This window comes from Phyllobates terribilis, unplaced genomic scaffold, assembly GCF_046119375.1.
Source record: "Phyllobates terribilis strain yellow unplaced genomic scaffold, ASM4611937v1 Scaffold_8__6_contigs__length_399053987, whole genome shotgun sequence".
Lineage (NCBI taxonomy): Eukaryota > Metazoa > Chordata > Amphibia > Anura > Dendrobatidae > Phyllobates > Phyllobates terribilis.
Window position 1 is genome coordinate 279160360 of NW_027362768.1, and position 17367 is coordinate 279177726.

General features: G+C 46.3%; 1 protein-coding gene across 3 annotated transcripts in view; it reads right to left on the reverse strand.

The window, feature by feature from the left end:
- Positions 1-17367, reverse strand: part of MICALL1 (MICAL like 1) — a 69946-nt gene that overhangs the window by 5687 nt on the left and 46892 nt on the right. The window contains exon 15 of one of the 3 annotated variants that reach the window (XR_012247775.1): positions 15641-15788. The exons of the other annotated variants lie outside the window; for them this stretch is intronic. The gene's annotated coding sequence lies outside the window, so the exon portion shown is untranslated. The remainder of the gene's footprint in view (positions 1-15640; positions 15789-17367) is intronic. 3 annotated transcript variants of the gene reach the window in all.

Genomic DNA, 17367 nt, shown 5'->3' on the forward strand with positions numbered 1-17367 from the left:
AAACAGCTGTCTAGAACTCTGAAAATGGTGGAGGCCCACAAAGCAGCAGAAGGCTATAAGAAGATAGCGAAGCTTTTTCAAGTTGCCCTCTCCTCAGTTCTAAATGTAATTAAGAAATGGCAGTTACAGGAATAGTGGAGGCCAAGATAAGGTCTGGAAGACTTAGCAAAATTTCAGTGAGAGCTACTCAAAGGACTGATAGAGGGGCAAATCAGAACCCCCGCTTGACTGCAAAAGACCTTCAGATAGATTTAGCAGACTTTGGAGTTGTGGTTCATTGTTCTACTGTTCAGAGACACCTGCACAAAATATGGCCTTCATGGAAGAGTCATCAGAACAAAACCTCTCCTGCGCCCTCACCATAAAATTCACCATCAGAAGTATGTAAAAGAACATCTAAACAAGCCTGATGCATTTTGGAAACAAGTCATGTCGACCGATGAGGTTAAAATACAACTCTTTGGCCAGAATGATCAAAGGTACAGTTGGTACGGAAAGTATATAGACCCCTTTAAATTTTTCACTCTCTTTCATTACAGCCATTTGGGAAATTCTAAAAAGTTCATTTTTTTTTTCTCATTAAAGTACACTCCACCCCATCTTGACTGAAAAAAAAAAAAAAAAGGTAGAAATTTTTACAAATTTATTAAAAAAGAGAAACTGAAATATTACATGATCATAAGTATTCAGGCCCTTTGCTCAGTATTGAGTAGAAGCACCCTTTTGAGCTAGTACAGCCATGAGTCTTCTTGGGAATGATGCAACACGTTTTTCACACCTGGATTTGGGGATCCTCTGCCATTCTTCCTTGCAGACTCTCTCCAGTTCAGTCAGGTTGGATGGTAAACGTTGGTGGACAGCCATTTTCAAGTCTCTCCAGAGATGCTCAATTGGGTTTAGGTCAGGGCTCTGACTGGGCCAGTCAAGAATGGTCACAGAGCTGTTCTGAAGCCACTCCTTTGTTACTTTAGCTGTGTGCTTAGGGTAATTGTATTGTTGGAAGGTGAACTTTCGGCCAAGTCTGAGGTCCAGAGCACTCTGGAAGAGGTTTTCATCCATGATATCTCTGTAATTGGCCGCATTCATAATTCCTTCAATTGCACCCAGTCATCCTGCCCCTGCAGCTGAAAAACACCCCCATAGCATGATGCTGCCACCACCATGTTTCACTGTTGGGATTGTATTGGGCAGGTGATGAGTAGTGCCTGGTTTTCTCAACACATACCGCTTAGAATTATCACCAAAAAGTTCTATCTTCGTCTCATCAGACCAGAGAATCTTATTTCTTATAGTCTGGGAGTCCATGTGTTTTTGAGCAAACTATGCGGGCTTTCATATGTCTTGCACTGAGGAGAGGCTTCCGTCGGGCCACTCTGCCATAAAGGCCCGACTGGTGGAGGGCTGCAGTGATAGTTGACTTTGTGGAACTTTCTCCCATCTCCCTACTGCATCTCTGTAGCTCAGCCACAATGATCTTGGGGTTCTTCTTTACCTCGCTCACCAAGGCTCTTCTCCCACGATTGCTCAGTTTGGCTGGACAGCCGGGTCTAGGAAGACTTCTGGTGGTCCCAAACTTCTTCCATTTAAGGATTATGGAGGCCACTGTGCTCTTAGGAACCTTGAGTAATGCAGAAATTATTTTGTAACCTTGGCCAGATCTGTGCCTTGCCACAATTCTGTCTCTGAGCTCCTTGGGCAGTTCCTTTGAGCTCATGATTCTCATTTGGTCTGACATGCACTGCGAGGTCTTATGTAGACAGGTGTGTGCCTTTCCAAATCAAGTCCTATCAGTTTAATTAAACACAGGTGGACTCCAATGAAGGAGTAGAACCATCTCAAGGAGGATCACAAGGAAATGGACAGCATGTGACTTAAATATGAGTGTCTGAGCAAAGGGTCTGAATACTTATGACCAGGTGATATTTCAGTTTTTCTTTAATAAATTTGCAAAAATTTCTACATTTCTGTTTTTTTTTCCAGTCAAGATGGGGTGCAGAGTGTACTTTAACCCCTTTCCGACCAAGTCAGTAATAGTAAGTAGCTGTGCCCTGGAACTTATGGACCAGCTAAGTACTATTACGCATAATGCGAACGTGCCTGCATACAAGCGGTACGGAGCGATCGCCACCGGGTGTCAGCTGATTGTCACAGCTGACACCTGGTGCTATGTGCAGGAAGCGGTCCCGCACCACTCCCAGCACATTAACCCCCGCAATGCTGCGATCGAAGTCGATCGCAGCATTGCAGGGGCAAGGGGGGAGGCAAGCGTCTGTACTCACCTCCTCTCCGGCCTCCAGCGATATCTGCGGCGGCTCCCGGATGATGTTGTCATGACGACCCGATGTCGTCATGACAACATCCGGGTCACCAGGAGGCAGGAAATTACTTTGGTCATGCGCAGTGCATGACCAAAGTAATGTCTCCCCTGTGTGCAGCGCGTACAGGCGGCATGGCATAGAGAGCTGCTGTTCTCCATGTTATACAGCCGATCAGGCTGCAAAAAGTGAAAGTCCCATAGTGGGACAATGTGTAAAACTAAACAAAAGGGTAGGAAAGTAAAGAAAAAAAAAATAATATATTGTACCCATAATATTTATTTATTATATATAAAAAAAAACAACATAAAAAGTACACATATTTGGTATCTGAATAGAAAGCTATCAAAAAATGTCACATGCCCGAAAATGGTACCAATAAAAATGTCAAATTGTCCGGCAAAAAAACAAGAAGTCACATAACTGTCGGCAAAAATATGTAAACATTATTGCTCTCAACATATGGTGATGCAAAAACTAGTCTTTGCAAAAAAAAAAGCATCTTTTAGTGTGTAACAGCTGTCATTCATAAAAACCCGTTATGGATCTGGTATTGCTGTAATTGCACCGACCCGAAGAATATAGTCGTCTAATCACTTACACCACACGAGGAACGGCATAAAAAATAAACTCTAAGGTTAGGGTTGTGCTAGGGTTAGAGTTGAATATGGGTTAGGATTGGGGTTGGGTTAAGGGTTAGTGTTGGGTTAAGTGTTAGTGTTGGGCTATGGTTGGGCTAGGGATGGGCTATGGTTAGGGTTAGGGATTTTTTCAAAAGTAAAGAAAAAAAAATGATGACGATATGGCGACTAGTGTTGAGTGCAAGTGCTCGCTACTTGAGTTTGCATCGGGTGCTCATTATGCACTGAGTATCGCGGGTGTTCGAGTGACATGCTCGAGTCTCTGCCCCATATGCTTCGCTGCCAAAAAAAACGTTGCTGGGATCGCCTAGAATGCACGAGCATTCCCCGCATGTTTTTTTTTTTTGGGTGTCTAACAACCGTGAAACTCACGGGGCGGCGACTCGAGCATGTCACTCGAGCACCCGTGATACATGGTGCATACCAGAGTACCCGATGCAAACTCAAGTAGCGAGCACTTGCCCTCAAGACTAGTGTTGAGCCACCCCCGTAGTGTTCGAGTTCGGTTCGTCGAACACCCGTGTGTTCGCCGAACTGTTCGTCGAACTGTTCGTCGAACACCGTTAAAACCAATGGCAGGCAAACAAAAACACATAGAAACACATAGAAAACACCTTCAAAGGTGTCCAAAAGCTGACAAACTGCTCAGAAGACATAACTAACACATGGAAAAGTGACAAGTACATATAGTCATGCGAAAATAAAAGAGGTGGAGGAGTAAAAGGAGGGGGAGACACAGATATAGGCATGTCATGCCCTTCTAAAATCCAAAAAGTGAGAAGCCGACACGGCCAGTCCGCTCCTGCCCGTGCCACCTCCGTGTCGCCGGGTTTGTGCCAGAGCCGCGGTGAACCCTGATGGCCAGCCCCCCTCTCCCAATACTGGTGCCTGTCCGCTGGTGGGTTGAGCGAGCCCCCCTGTGGTGGAGGCAGCTCTAAGCTTTTTAATTTAAATTGTCTCTCTAATTTGAATGAATACACTTTAAATCCTTTTACAAGGATCTATTGGAGGGCAAGTCTCATGCCAGCAGCCGCGTAATTCCAGCTCCAGTAGCGTCCACTAAAGCTGCTGCAGTTAAAAAGCTTTTATAAGGATCGAGCTCGGCTGTCCACCGCAAGGCATCCTACTGCCAGTCCCAGCCCCTATGCCTTGGGGTGCCTCCTGATGCTCTTCACTGAGTATCCCATGGTCCCGAAGCATTTCCTTTGAAAAAATTAAGTGTCTAAACTACAGGTGGTGTAGCTTGCTTAACAGCCGGGATAATCCGCTGACTAGCAGACACTGCTACTAGGCACAAAGTATTTCCTGGGCTAGATGCAGTTAAAAATTTGTAATTAGATACTCTCGTTGGATGCTGAGAAAGCATTCCATAGAGTCTCCTGGCATGCCATATATGATTCTCTTAAAAAGCTTGGGGTAGGGGTCTAGGGGACCCTTTTATAGCCAAAATCACGGCCCTGTATCACAATACGTCACCTAGGCTGAAGATAAATGGAACTGTAGCACCCTGAGGGCTCGGTTGCTACAGAGGTATTGCACCTCACCCAGAGGTGTGATATCTCACTCTCAGGTAAGGATGGAGTGTGGATCAGGACCCGACACCTGCATGCATTACACCACATTGCCGTGGGGCAGGGCGACCAATATGCCTCTGAGATGGGCACGACAGTCCCTGTCCCTGGCTGGAGTGGGGGGAGGGAACACTGAGGAAGGGGAACCCTGTAGTGCAGGAGCAGGGAGGAAGCAGTTCCTGGGTGCATTGAGAAGGGAGTATAAAAAGTGGGCACCATCTTAGTTCAGTGCAGAGAAGTCTGAGCAGAAGTGGCAGGGAGCAGGGGCTCTGCATGAGCTCTGCTCCGGAGGCGGGCCTAGTAACAGAGGCCCAGGCCTGGAAGAGGGAGAAGGAAGGAAGAGGAGCGGAGAAGGCTCCAGGAACGAGGAATGAAGGGATCCCAGGGGTGCGGACGGGCGAGTCGCCACCGCACGCCCGAATCCACCTGCGTGGAGGGGTCAGGCCAAAGGGGGAGACCGGTCCCCGAAACTAGTGGAGGCAGGAAACGACCCTCAGCTAGAAACCGGAGGCTGTGACATTTTATGTGGCGCAGCCCCTCGCTACACCCGCTAGGAAGGCACCACATAGGGTCAGGGAAACTGGCGCCAAGTTTACCAAGAGGAGGCCCGAGGCAGCCGGACAGAAGGGTTGGTAAGAAAGGCCAGACAAAGGACACACAAAGGGGGTCCTGTGAAGCGCTCCAAAGTTATCTGGGAGTTATCTGAGCCCCTCACCTGGTGAGCACAGTACGACGTGGGCAGCCGTTACCTGCAGACGTGGTCTGGATAATAAGAACTGTGAGTAAAGGCCCTGGACTGCATCACTGACTCCGTGTCGTTACTGCTGCTGCCCTGCACCATCACCCCCATCCTCCGCATACACTGCCCTGAGGCTATACTCCTCCCGTGGGGAGTTATGCTACGCTCTGCTGCACCCACAACACCAGCCTCAGCGGTCTGCCCTGCAGCGGCGGTTCACTCTGACCGCAATCCACGGGTGGCGTAGTCGGACATTTAAACATCAAAACCACATAAATAGTTCCGCCACTGGTTTGACCACCCTGAGCCACGGAACCGGGTCGCCGCCACGAAGACTACAACCACCAGCATCCACCAAAAAGGGTCCGGCTCCGGGTGTCCCAAGGCCCAGGGGGTGCATCAGAACATTTTCATCACCTTTCACAATCACCAATGGGACAAGGCAGGGATGTCCTCTGTCCCCTCTCTTATACATCCTAGTGACGGAGCACCTGCTCTCATCAATTCGCCATAACCCCAATATTAGGTGGATTGAGGTGGGAGGCACCGAGTACAAGTGCTCTCTATTTGCTGATGATGTCCTAGTATATATCACTCAATCACATATATCTATCCATGCTGTTATGGCTGAAATAGATCACTTTGTTACATGGTCAAATTTTAAAATCAATGCAGCGAAGTCTGAGGCCCTCGATGTCTCCCTCCCCAAATCCATATAGGATTCCATCCAGTCCAACTTTCCCTTTGCCTGGCCCTCACAGGGTATCAAATACTTAGGAATTCCTATTCATAGAGACCTCTCCCATCTATGTTATCTTAATTTTGGGCCCTTTATTGAACAACTCCATACAGACCACGGTTGGCAAGTTAGAACTGTAAGATTCACTACGTGAACCACTGGTGTTTTGTGCAAAAGCACATGTACACTGCGTTCCAAATTATTATGCAAAAAGTGTTTAGGAGTGATAAGGGAAGAATTTGTTTGTTTGACAGTTAAACTCATTGATGGTGATGTGTGTCAGGGCTCTTTATATCACTGTAAGCAATTGCAGACACCTGTGCTAATTAGTTTGGCAGGTGTGTCCAATGAAAGGCAAGACTACTTAAGAAGGCTGTCTCACATTATTAAGCAGCCTACATTTTCTGCCAAAATGGGAAAGAAAAAGGATTTGTCGGCTGCTGAGAAGCAACAAATTGTGGAGTGTTTAGGTCAAGGCATGACTACAATCAACATTGTGCGATGATCAGGATGAAGTGTCTTGGCAATCAAGAAGTATGTAGCTGATTCACAGTACACATGTGTGCGTGCTGATAAGGGCAAATTGAGGACTCTTTCCTACAGGCAATTACGTCAGGTTGAAAGAGCAGCGGCAAAAAAGCCTTGTCATAGCAGCAGACAAGTTTTTGAAGCTGCTTGTGCCTCCAACGTCCCCCGAACAACAAGATGCAGGGTCCTTCAGAGGTTTGCAGCTGTGCATACGCCATCCTGTCGACCTCCTCTATCCACTTCACACAAGCAGAAACGGCTCCAGTGGGCCAAACATTACATGAAGACTGATTTCAAAACTGTTTTGTTCACGGATGAGTGCCGTGCAGCGCTCGATGGTCCAGATGGATGGAGTGGAGGATGGCTGGTTGATGGACACCCCACGCAAACACGGCTACAGCGCCAACAAGGAGGAGGTGGAGTAATGTTTTGGGCTGGAATCATGGGGAGAGAGATTGTCGGCCCCTTTAGGATCCCTGAAGGCGCTAAAGATGAACTCCATAATGTATGTGGATTTTCTCAAACAGCACTTCCTGCCATGGTTCAAGAAGAAGAACCGTGTATTTCACAGCAAGATCATTTTTCTGCATGATAATGCACCATCTCATGCTGCACATAAAACATCTGCATCTCTGGCTGATATGGGCATAAAAGGGGACAAACTTATGGTGTGACCCCCATGCTCCCCTGACCTGTACCCCATTCAGAACCTTTGGAGCATCATTAAAAGGAGTGTCTATGATGGCGGGAGGCAGTTCACATCTAAGCAACAGCTCTGGGAGGGTATTCTGTCCTCATGCAAAACAATTGAAGCAGAAACCATCCAAAACCTGACAAATTCAATGGACGAGAGAGTTCAGAAGCTCCTTTCGAACAAGGGGTCCTATGTGAAAATGTAACATCACCTAGAATAAAGTTTTGAGTTGAAAACTGTTTGATTTCAGTTTCTAACAACCTGCTAATGCTTATAATTTCAAAAATGACCATTTTTTTGGTCTTTATTAAAATGAAAAGGTTGATCGAAAAGTTTGGGGGATCTAAGAGTGTGGCAACCCAGTAGTCATGATTACTTCGAATTCTGACAATATGAGGGTCATGCTGCAGGTAGTGCAGCAAGAAGGCACTTATGTGTCTTGCGCATCTCGGAGCCCCAAAATTATTTTCCGGGCTAGATGCAGCTAAAAATTATTATTAATTTTAAATCTGGTGAAGCTTTAGTATAGATGGCCTAATAGGATCAGTGCTGCACACTGCTACAAAGCCCAAATTATTTTCCAGCCAAGATACAGATAAACATGATTAGTAATTTGAAAGCTTAAAACGGTTGGTAGGGTGATTTTAACCAATCATCAAGCTTTTACTCTCCCCAGGATGACACAGGGGTAGAAAAGTCGTTTCGGATCCATGATTTGTTCATCTTTATGAACGTGAGTCTGTCTACATTATCAGTGGAGAGCCGCGTGCGCTTATCTGTCAGCACACCACCAGCAGCGCTGAACACACGTTCAGACAGAACGCTGGCTGCGGGGCATGACAAGATCTCCAAGGCGTAAGTGGCTAGCTCCGGCCATTTATCCAGATTGGAAACCCAAAAAGAGCAAGGGTCCAGTGACACAGTCGTGGCTTCAATGTTTACTTGGAGATACTCCTGTACCATCGTCTCTAGGCGTTGACTATGTGTCAGACTTCTTGTCTCCTGTGGCCTTGCAAAGGATGGGCTAAAAAAGTGGTGAAATGATTCCGCAAAATTGATGTTACCAGCAGATACTGTGGTTCTGTTACGGTTTGAGTGCTGAACACTTGACGGTCCCACGGTTGGCAAGTTGGAACTGTGAGATTCACTACGTGCACCACTGGTATTTTGTGGAAAAGCACAAGTAAGATTCTGCAACAGTCTCTGCTGATACTCCTGCATGCGTGCATCCCTTTCTATGGCAGGAATAATTTCTGCAAATTTACTTTTGTACCGGGGATCTAACAGTGTGGCAACCCAGTAGTCAGGATTATTTCTAATTCTCACAATTCGAGGGTCATGTTGCAGGTAGTCCAGCAAGAAGGCACTCATGTGTGTTGCGCATCCAGGAGCACCAAGTCCCTGTTGTGTTGGTGGCGAGGTAACAATCATGCTTCCTTCCTCTGTCCTCTCCCCCCAACCTCGCACAACAGAAATGTGATCAAGGTCTCCCTCATCTGATGAGTCTTCCATCAGTTCGTCCTCCACTTCTTCCTGGGCTCCTGCACCTTCCTCACTAGTTTGGCTGCTACCATGCGCCCTGGTAAAACCATCTCCCCCACCCTCACATGCCTGCCGCCTTGGTGCTGCCGACCGTCTGGACCTTGCAGATGTTAGCCCTTCCGCATACAACTCCTCCTCCTCTACTTCCTCCACCTCCTCTTGTGCCACCACCTGACTCCGAATTCTGTTTAACATGTGCTCCAGCATGTAAATCACCGGAATAGTCATGCTGATAATGGCATCGTCAGCACTAAACATCTTCGTCGCCATTTCAAAACTGTGCAGAAGGGTGCATAGGTCCCTGATCTGAGACCACTCCTCCAGCGTGATTTGCCCCACCTCTGAATCTCGTTGGCCCAGGCTATACGTCAGAACGTATTGCACCAGGGCTTGTCGGTGCTGCCACAGTCGCTGCAACATGTGCAGAGTTGAATTCCACCGGGTAGGCACATCGCATTTTAGCCGGTGAAGTGGCAGGCCCAACGACTTCTGTAGAGATGTAAGTCGCTGAGCTGCGGGATGCGAACGGCGGAAGTGAGCACACAGCGACCGTGCCCTCTGCAGAAGGCCATCTAGTGGGCTAAAAATTGCTGGACAACCAGGTTCAACACGTGAGCCATACAAGGCACGTGTGTGACATTGCCCCGGCGAAGGGCCGCACCCAGGTTTGCAGCATTGTCGCACACGGCCTTCCCTGGTTTCAGGTCCAGTGGAGACAACCATTCATGAAATTGGTTCTCCAGAGCTGACCACAACTCCTCAGCTGTGTGACTCACATTTCCCAGACATTTCAATGTAAAAAACGCCTGATGACGTTGAGCCCTACTGCCAGCATAGTAAGGAGGTGTGCAGGATCCCTTCTGCGCAGTTAGAAAGCTTGTGGCATGACCAGACAGGCTTTGGGTGCAGGTGGAAGACCGAGAGGAGGTTGAGGAGGCAGAAGCAGTGGAGGAACTTTGACATAAAGAGGATTGACGCACAACTCGTGGGGACGGCAAGACTTGGACAGCAGCCCCTTGTCCTGCTGTCACCATAGTTACCCAGTGCCCAGTCAGCGACATGTAACGCCCCTATCCATGCCTACTCGTCCAAGTGTCTGTGGTGAAATGCACCCTGTCACACACAGAGTTTCTCAAAGAAGCGGTGATGTTGTGTGCGACATGCTGGTGGAGCGCAGGCACACCTTTCTTTGAGAAGTAGTGCCGACTGGGCATCTGGTACTGGGGCACTGCGACGGACATAAGGTCTCGAAAATCCTCTGTGTCCACCAGGCGGAAAGGCAGCATTTCTGTAGCCAAGAGCTTGCAGATGGTGAAATTCAACCTCTTAGCTTTCTCATGGCTAGGAGGAAATGGTCTTTTACTTGTCCACATCTGAGGGACCGAGGGCTGGCTATTGTGCTTAGACGGGGTTGATAAGGGTGTCCCCGGCAAACTGCCGGTCTGTGAGGAAGATGCAGGCGGACATGTTAGGTTGCCTTGATCCAAAGGTGGTGCTATCGATGTCGGACAGCGCTCAACACCAGCTGGTGTTACCACCTCCAAAGAAAATGATGACCTGCCAATCACGCTGGCTGTTGCGGGTAAAGAGGTGGCAGGTCTGCGCCCCAAAACAGGTGTGACTGCTGTCCCCCCAGTCACAGAGGATGAAGAGGCCGCGGATGCACAAGATATGGCAGACGGTGGTTGGCCCGGCCGGCTAGGCCGCATTGTAGCACACTGAGCTTCCCACTGCAACTTATGCTTCATGTCCATGTGCCGGTTCATGCATGAAGTACTCAAACTATGTATTTTTTGGCCTCTACTTAGCTTTTGCTGACAAATGTTACAGATAACACGAGTTGGGTCATCTTTATCGATCTGAAAAAATGCCCAGGCTATGCAAGGCTTAGCACCCATGCGACCTGAAGAGCCACCACGACTTGTGGTGAGAGGCAGAGTTGTGTTTGAGGATGCAGTTGTTGACGTGCTTCCAGTACTACGTCTCTGTCCAGGAAGGCGCAACCTGACCTCGTCGTCACTAGCATCTTCCTCCACCTCCTCTGCTGACCTCATCTCTTGGCTGACTGTGGGTTGACAGTAAGTGGGATCTCCAACCTCATCATCATCACCCTGTGCGTTATCACACCCGTCGTCCTCAGAGCCAACCTGTTCCTGCCCTGACAAAAAACTAAAGTTGTCGCTCCAATCAGGTATTTGAGTCTCATCATCGTCTTCCTTATTGTCTCCACCAACAGGAGTTACAGTTTGGGAATGAGGGTCTACATTATGGTCAGAACCTTCTGCGTCTGGTCCTGGATCCGACTCATAAAGATTCTGGGCATCAGTGCAGATCATTTCCTCGTCTGGATTCACAGAAGCGCTGGAGTCGACCTCTGATTCCCAGGCTATAGTATGAGTAAACAGCTCTGCAGACTCAACCATCTGTTCTACCTCATACTCAGACGGGCAGCTGGAGATTTGGGAGCTGTGAGGAAGCAAGTGCGATTGGGGTGACACCTTTGAGGACTGGAGTATTTGTGATGTTGAAGTTGATGTGGAGGAGAGCCCAATTAAAGGAGCACTTGATATCCGTTGAAGCACCTGCTGTTTTTGTGCCTCATCTGGAATTTGTAGCGATTGGCGTGGCCGTAAGAAAGGGATCTTATCACATTGTCCGCTAAAAGAAGTAGACATTTTAGTTTGGCTGGAAGATGGTCTTTCTTCTGCAGATGTTACTGTTGCTTTAACACCTACCCCACGAACACAACCTTTTTTCCCCTTCCCAACACGCCTATTCCCCTTTCCACCAGCAGCAGGCCTTTTTCCACTCATTTTGGTGGTTAACTAATTCACAACTCTGGAGTTGTTTGCACAAAAAAACAATGGATGGGAACCGAGCAGAGCTGAGTGGCCAAACTGTGGTATTAGGCCAAAACTATTGGCTGGGTTAGATGCAGAAAAAAATTATATTCAATTTGCAACCTGATGGAGGTCTGTATAGATGGATTAATAGAACAAGTCCCACACACAGCTAGAAGCCCAATATTTTTTCAGAGGTAGATGCAGAAAAAAATATATTCAGTTTGCAACCTGATGGAGGTCTGTATAGATGGATTAATAGAACAAGTCCCACACACAGCTAGAAGCCCAATATTTTTTCAGAGGTAGATGCAGAAAAAAATATATTCAGTTTGCAACCTGATGGAGGTCTGTATAGATGGATTAATAGAACAAGTCCCACACACAGCTAGAAGCCCAATATTTTTTCAGAGGTAGATGCAGAAAAAAATATATTCAGTTTGCAACCTGATGGAGGTCTGTATAGATGGATTAATAGAACAAGTCCCACACACAGCTAGAAGCCCAATATTTTTTCAGAGGTAGATGCAGAAAAAAATATATTCAGTTTGCAACCTGATGGAGGTCTGTATAGATGGATTAATAGAACAAGTCCCACACACAGCTAGAAGCCCAATATTTTTTCAGAGGTAGATGCAGAAAAAAATATATTCAGTTTGCAACCTGATGGAGGTCTGTATAGATGGATTAATAGAACAAGTCCCACACACAGCTAGAAGCCCAATATTTTTTCAGAGCTAGATGCAGAAAAAAATATATTCAGTTTGCAACCTGATGGAGGTCTGTATAGATGGATTAATAGAACAAGTCCCACACACAGCTAGAAGCCCAATATTTTTTCAGAGGTAGATGCAGAAAAAAATATATTCAGTTTGCAACCTGATGGAGGTCAGTATAGATGGACTAATACAACAAGTCCCACACACAGCTAGAAGCCCAATATTTTTTCAGAGGTAGATGCAGAAAAAAATATATTCAGTTTGCAACCTGATGGAGGTCAGTATAGATGGACTAATACAACAAGTCCCACACACAGCTAGAAGCCCAATATTTTTTCAGAGGTAGATGCAGAAAAAAATATATTCAGTTTGCAACCTGATGGAGGTCTGTATAGATGGATTAATAGAACAAGTCCCACACACAGCTAGAAGCCCAATATTTTTTCAGAGGTAGATACAGAAAAAAATATATTCAGTTTGCAACCTGATGGAGGTCTGTATAGATGGATTAATAGAACAAGTCCCACACACAGCTAGAAGCCCAATATTTTTTCAGAGGTAGATGCAGAAAAAAATATATTCAGTTTGCAACCTGATGGAGGTCTGTATAGATGGATTAATAGAACAAGTCCCACACACAGCTAGAAGCCCAATATTTTTTCAGAGGTAGATGCAGAAACAAATATATTCAGTTTGCAACCTGATGGAGGTCTGTATAGATGGATTAATAGAACAAGTCCCACACACAGCTAGAAGCCCAATATTTTTTCAGAGGTAGATGCAGAAAAAAATATATTCAGTTTGCAACCTGATGGAGGTCTGTATAGATGGATTAATAGAACAAGTCCCACACACAGCTAGAAGCCCAATATTTTTTCAGAGGTAGATGCAGAAAAAAATATATTCAGTTTGCAACCTGATGGAGGTCTGTATAGATGGATTAATAGAACAAGTCCCACACACAGCTAGAAGCCCAATATTTTTTCAGAGGTAGATGCAGAAAAAAATATATTCAGTTTGCAACCTGATGGAGGTCTGTATAGATGGATTAATAGAACAAGTCCCACACACAGCTAGAAGCCCAATATTTTTTCAGAGGTAGATGCAGAAAAAAATATATTCAGTTTGCATTGCAACCTTATGGAGGTCTGTATAGATGGATTAATAGAACAAGTCCCACACACAGCTAGAAGCCCAATATTTTTTCAGAGCTAGATGCAGAAAAAAATTATATTCAATTTGCAACCTGATGGAGGTCAGTATAGATGGACTAATAGAATGATGCTATGCCCAAAAGATTTTACTTCACTAGGTGCAGTAAAAAAATTGGTATTCTATACACAGGTGGTATATCTTGCAACACAGATAGGCTACTCCACTGACTAACACACTCTGCAATAGGCCAAAAAGGATTAGCTTTGCTAGATTCAGCCAAATGCTGTGAAAAAAACTTGCACAGCACTGGCACAGACCTGCCTGGCAAAAACTGATAGGAACTGATGTAACCTAGTCCTGAAAAGGACTGCAATTACAATTAGTCTTTACTCCCACAATCTATCTATTTAAGAGCACAGACCTGCCTGATAAAAGTCGTAGGGAATGCTGTAACCTAGTCCTTAAAAGGACTGCAATCACAACTATTCCCTACTCCCAAGCTATCTGTAGATTTGTGCGAAAATTGGCTTGAAATTAACAAGGTATAGCGCACACAGCAACAGCGGTGCCGTCTAACACGCAGCTGCAGCAGTGAGAAAATGGTGGCGACGGGGAAAATGGCTTGGTCTTATAGGGCAAGGACATGTGACATACACTGCCAATGACACATGCCCTTGCTTGTGTGAAAAAAAGCGCTTCGCTCCGTGTGTGCGCTGCTGATAGGCTGACAGATTGCACCTCCCCACTGTAAATGCGGGAAAGAGAAAAAAAAAATGGAGATCTTCATTGTTCCTGCAGAGATCCATCCCCTGCCCCTCCCCCCACCCCGCTGTACACTCAAACTGCGTATTAACATTAATTTTCATCATTACTGAGAAAAAATCCAGTTATGATTTTGGTGCACGAACAGTTATCGAACATAACCTCGAACAGCCGAATTTTTCTCAAATTGTTCGTGTTCGCCGAACGGCTCGAACACCGCCCAAAACAGCTCGAATTTGAGATTGGCGAACAGTTCGAGTAGAACAACGCTCATCTCTACTCAAGACTAATGACAACTTATTCAATATGATGACCTAATGTTATCAAATTCTGTCGTACCTCTGGGTTCAATATGTACACTATAACCCTTGATAAAATCCTTGGGGGGGGGGGGGTCTAGTTTCCAAACTGGAGTCAATTGTGTGGGGTTTCCACTATTTTGGCACATCAGGGGCTCCCAAAATGCAACATGGCAACCGTTCTTTATTCCAGCCAATTTTGCGCTAAAAAAACACACACAGTGCTCCTTCCCTTCTGAACCCTAACGTGCACCCAAACAGTGTATTTTCCCCACATATGGGGTATTGGTGTACTCAGGAGAAATTGCACAACAGGTTTTAGGTTCCATTTTCTCCTCTTACCCTTGCGAAAATAAAAAATTTGGGGCTAAAAGATCATTTTTGTGGAAAAAGTTAGATTTTTTTATTTTCACGGCTCCATGTTCTAAACTTCTGTGAAGCATCTGGGGGTTAAGGGTGCTCACCACACATCTAGATAAGTTCCCTGAGGGGTCTAGTTTCCAAAATTGTGTCACTTGTGGGGGGTTTCCACTGTTTAGGCACATCAGGGGCTCTCCAAATGCAACATGGCGTCCGCTAATTATTCAAGCAAATTTTATATTCAAATGGCACTCCTTCCCTTCCGAGCCCTGCCGTGCTACAATATTTTTTCCCCATGTATCTGGTATCTGCGTGCTCAGGGGAAATTGCACAACAAATTTTGGGGTCCATTTTTTCCTGTTACCACTGCAAAAATAAAAAAATTGGGGTCTGAAGCAACATTTTTGTGAAAAAAGTTAAATGTTCATTTTTTTCTTCCCCATTCCAAAAATTCCAGTGAAACACCTGAAGGGTTCATAAACTTCTTGAATGTGGTTTTGAGCACCTTCAGGGGTGCAGTTTTTAGAATCGTGTCACTTTTGGGTATTTTCTGTCATAAGGGCCCCTCAAATGTGATGTGGTCCCTAAAAAATGGTTTTGAAAATTTTATTGTAAAAATGAGAAATCGCTGGTAAACTTTTAACCCTTATAGCTCCCTAATAAAAAAAAATTTTGGTTCCAAAATTGTGCTGATGTAAAGTAGACACATGGGAAAAGGAGATTTTTGTGTACTCACCGTAAAATCTCTTTCTCTTAGCCTCTAATTGGGGGACACAGGACCTTGGGTGTTATGCTGCTGTCCACTAGGAGGCGACACTATGCTTATCTGAAAAAGATTAAGCGTGGCTCCTCCTCTGCAGTATACACCCCCGGACGGCATCAGCCTACTCCAGTTTTGTGCAAAAGCAGTAGGAGGAACATAACATAGATAACATAACCATGCCTATAAGAAGGCAACTATGTAAGAACTCAAAGGAAAACCAATATGAGAACTCAACTTAACAGCCCGGAATGGGCAAAGGGTGGGTGTTGTGTCCCCCAATTAAAGATTTTACTGTGAGTACACAAAAATCTCCTTTACTCTGTCGCCTCATTGGGGGACACAGGACCTTGGGACGTCCCAAAGCAGTCCCTGGGTGGGAAGCAATGGACGAATATTGTGTAGACGGGTCCCTACAATTGGGGCACCGCCGCCTGCAGAACACGTCTGCCCAGGCTCGCATCTGCTGAGGACTGGGTATGAACGTTGTAGTGTTTTGTAAACGTGTGTAGGCTAGTCCAAGTGGCTGCCTTACACACTTGTTGTGCCGAAGCCTGGTGCCAAAGGGCCCAGGATGCCCCTACCGCACGTGTAGAATGTGCCGTAATACCTGCTGGAATAGGCGAATTTTTGAGGCGGTAGGCCTCTTGTATGGTGGATTTGATCCACCTGGCAAGGGTAGCTTTGGAAGCTGGTAGACCCTTGCGGCCACCTTCCAGAAGAAGGAAAAGAGAATCAGACTTCCGGAAGGGCCTGGTGCCAAAGGGCCCAGGATGCCCCTACCGCACGTGTAGAATGTGCCGTAATACCTGCTGGAATAGGCGAATTTTTGAGGCGGTAGGCCTCTTGTATGGTGGATTTGATCCACCTGGCAAGGGTAGCTTTGGAAGCTGGTAGACCCTTGCGGCCACCTTCCAGAAGAAGGAAAAGAGAATCAGACTTCCGGAAGGGCGTAGTCCTAGACACATAGATACGCAGTGCCCTGACAAGGTCAAGCGTATGCAAAGCCTTTTCCACTCTATGAACCGGAACCGGACAGAGGGATGGTAGTGAAATTTCTTCATTGAGATGAAAGCTGGATACAACCTTCGGAAGGAAGGATGGAACCGTACGAAGGACTACCTTGTCCTGGAAAAAAATCAGGAAAGGCTGCCTGCAGGAGAGTGCCGTGAGTTCAGACACCCTGCGTAGCGAGGTGATTGCCACGAGGAAAACCACTTTCTGGGATAGAAGACGGAGTGGGACTTCCCTAAGGGGTTCAAAGGGTGTTTCCTGTAATGCTGTCAGCACCAGGTTGCGGTCCCACGCTTCTAGAGGTCGTCTGTAGGGGGGAACCAATCGGGAAACCCCCTGGAGAAATGTTCTTACTTGCAGTTTATGAACAATGCATTTTTGAAAAAACACTGAAAGAGCTGACACCTGGCTCTTAAGGGAGGCCAGGGATAGTCTGGCTTCCAGACCCGATTGGAGAAAACCGAGTACCCTGGGTAGGGAATAAGGGAGTGGGGTCTGGTTACGAGATTCGCACCAGGTAAAGAAAGTTTTCCAGGTACGGTAGTAAATCTTGGCAGAGGTTGGTTTTCGTGCTCTTATCATGGTTTTAATGACGTCTGGCGAAAAACCTGTCTGGGTTAGAACCCAGGTCTCAATGGCCACGCCATCAAATTGAGGGCCTCTAAGTTCTGGTGGTAGAACGGGCCTTG